This window comes from Arachis ipaensis, chromosome B10, assembly GCF_059453495.1.
Source record: "Arachis ipaensis isolate K30076 ecotype BB chromosome B10, ASM5945349v1, whole genome shotgun sequence".
NCBI classification, from domain to species: domain Eukaryota; kingdom Viridiplantae; phylum Streptophyta; class Magnoliopsida; order Fabales; family Fabaceae; genus Arachis; species Arachis ipaensis.
In genome coordinates, this window is record NC_142435.1 from 72,188,787 (window position 1) to 72,191,770 (window position 2,984).

Below are 2,984 nucleotides of genomic sequence, written 5' to 3' on the forward strand. Positions count from 1 at the left end.
CTGCCCATTTTGAGCGTTCAGCACCCAGATACTACCCATTTTGGGCATTCAGCGCCAGAACCATGCTCTGTTCTGGCGTTGAACGCCAGACAGGTGCTTCCTCCAGGGTGTGATTTTTCTTCCACTATTTTTGATTTCGTTTTCAATTTTTTTTATTTATTTTGTGGCTCCATATGATCATGAACCTAAGAAAACATGAAAAACAAAAATAAAATTAGATAAATAAACCTTGGGTTGCCTTCCAACAAGCACTTCTTTAATGTCAATAGCTTGACAGTGGGCTCTCATGGAGCCTCACAGATGTGCAGAGCTTTGTTGAGACCTCCCTACACCAAACTTAGAGTTTGGATATGGGGGTTTGACACCAAACTTAGAGTTTGGTTGTGGCCTCCCAACACCAAACTTAGAGTTTGACTGTGGGGACTTTGGTTGACTCTGCTTTGAGAGAAGCTTTTTCTGCTTCCTCTCCATGGATGCAGAGAGAGAACCTTGAGTTGTAAACACAAGGTTGTCCTTATTTAATTGAAGGATCAATTCTCCTCTGTCCACATCAATCACACCTCTTGCTGTGGCTAGGAAAGGTCTTCCTAGGATGATGGATTCATCCTCTTCCTTTCCAGTATCCAGGACTATGAAATCAGTAGGGATGTAAAGGTCTTCAACCTTTACTAACACGTCCTCTACTTGTCCATAAGCCTGTTTTCTTGAATTGGTTGCCATCTCTAATGAGATTTTAGCAGCTTGCACCCCATAGATTCCCAGTTTCTCTATTACAGAGAGGGGCATGAGGTTTATTCCTGAACCAAGGTCACACAGAGCCTTAAAGATCATGGTGCCTATGGTACAAGGTATTATGAACTTTCCAGGATCCTGTCTCTTCTGAGGCAATGTCAGTTGATCCAGATTACTTAGTTCATTGGTGAACAAGGGAGGTTCATCTTTCCAAGTTTCAATACCAAATAATTTGGCATTTAGCTTCATGATTGCACCAAGGAACTTGGCTGCTTGCTCTTCAGTAACATCCTCATTCTCTTCAGAAGAGGAATACTCATCAGAGCTCATAAATGGCATAAGGAGGTTTAATTGAATCTCTATGGTCTCTAGATGAGTCTCAGATTCCTTTTATTCCTCAGAGAGAAGCTCCTTATTGATCACTGGACGTGCCTGGAGGTCTTCCTCCTTGGGATTCACGTCCTCTCCTTCCCTTACATGTTCGGCCATGGTGCTTATGTCAATGGCCTTGCACTCTCCTTTTGGATTCTCTTCTGTATTGCTTGGGAGAGTACTAGGAGGGATTTCAGTAATCCTTTTACTCAGCTGGCCCACTTGTGCTTCCAAATTTCTAATGGAAGACCTTGTTTCATTCATGAAACTTGCAGTGGCCTTGGATAGATCAGAGACTAAGTTTGCTAAACTAGATGGATTCTGCTCAGAATTCTCTGTCTGTTGCTGAGTGGATGATGGAAAAGTCTTGCTATTGCTAAACATGTTTCTTCCACCATTATTAAAGCCTTGTTGAGGCTTTTGATCCTTCCATGAGAGATTTGGGATATTTCTCCATGATGGATTGTAGGTGTTTCCATATGGTTCACCCATGTATTTTAACTCTGCTATTGCAGGGTTCTTAGGATCATAAGCTTCTTCCTCAAAAGATGCCTCTTGAGTACTGTTGGATGCAGCTTGCATTCCATTCAGACTCTGAGAAATCATATTGACTTGCTGAGTCAATATTTTATTCTGAGCCAGTATGGCATTCAGAGTATCAATTTCAAGAACTCCCTTCTTCATAGGCATCCCATTACTCACAGGATTCCTCTCAGAAGTGTACATGAACTGGTTATTAGCAACCATGTCAATGAGTTCTTGAGCTTCTGCAGGCGTTTTCTTTAGGTGAATGGATCCACCTGCAGAAGTATCCAATGACATCTTTGATAGCTCAGATAAACCATCATAGAATATATCCAGGATGGTCCATTCTGAAAACATGTCAGAAGGACACTTTTTGGTCAACTGTTTGTATCTTTCCCAAGCTTCATAGAGGGATTCACCATCTTTTTGTTTGAAGGTTTGAACATCCACTCTAAGCTTGCTCAGCTTTTGAGGAGGAAAGAACTTGGCTAAGAAAGCCGTGACCAGCTTATCCCAAGAGTTCAGACTGTCTTTAGGTTGAGAGTCCAACCATATTCTAGCTCTGTCTATTACAGAAAAAGGGAAAAGCATGAGCCTGTAGACTTCAGGATTTACTCCATTAGTCTTAACAGTATCACAGATCTGCAAGAATTCAGTAAAGAACTGAAAAGGATCTTCAGATGGAAGTCCATGAAACTTGCAGTTTTGTTGCATCAGAGAAACTAGCTGAGGTTTCAGCTCAAAATTGTTTGTTCCAATGGTAGGAATGGAGATGCTTCTTCCATGTAAATTGGAATTAGGTGCAGTAAAGTCACCAAGCATTCTCCTTGCATTATTGTTGTTGGGTTCGGCTGCCATCTCCTTTACTTGTTCGAAATTTTCAATAAGGTTGTCTCTGGATTGTTGTAATTTAGCTTCTCTTAGTTTTCTCTTCAGAGTCCTTTCAGGTTCTGGATCAGCTTCAACAAGAATGCCTTTTTCTTTGTCCCTGCTCATAAGAAAGAGAAGAGAAAAAGAAAAGAAGAGGAATCCTCTATGTCACAGTAAAGAGGTTTCTTATTGTTAGTAGAAGAGGAGAGGAAGAAAAAAATTCGAGCACAGATAGAAGAGGGGGTTCGAATTTGGTGAGTAATGTGAGGAAGAGATGTTAGTAGATGAATAAATAAATAGAATAAGATGAGAGAGGGAGAGAATTTTCAAAAATTATTTTTGAAAAAGAGTTAGTGATTTTCGAAAATAGTTTTTGAAAAAGGTTAGAAATTTTCGAAAATAAAAATCAAAAATTAAAATAATTAGTTAATTAAAAAGAAATTTTGAAAAAGGGGGGAGATATTTTCGAAAATTTGAGAGAGAGA

General features: G+C 39.8%; 1 non-coding gene across 1 annotated transcript; it reads left to right on the forward strand.

The window, feature by feature from the left end:
• The first annotated feature begins 1,984 nt into the window (after positions 1-1,984).
• LOC148580396 (small nucleolar RNA R71) lies at positions 1,985-2,088 on the forward strand. The gene has a single exon (XR_015896175.1). It is a non-coding gene; the product is annotated as a small nucleolar RNA R71 (small nucleolar RNA).
• The last annotated feature ends 896 nt before the right edge of the window (positions 2,089-2,984 follow it).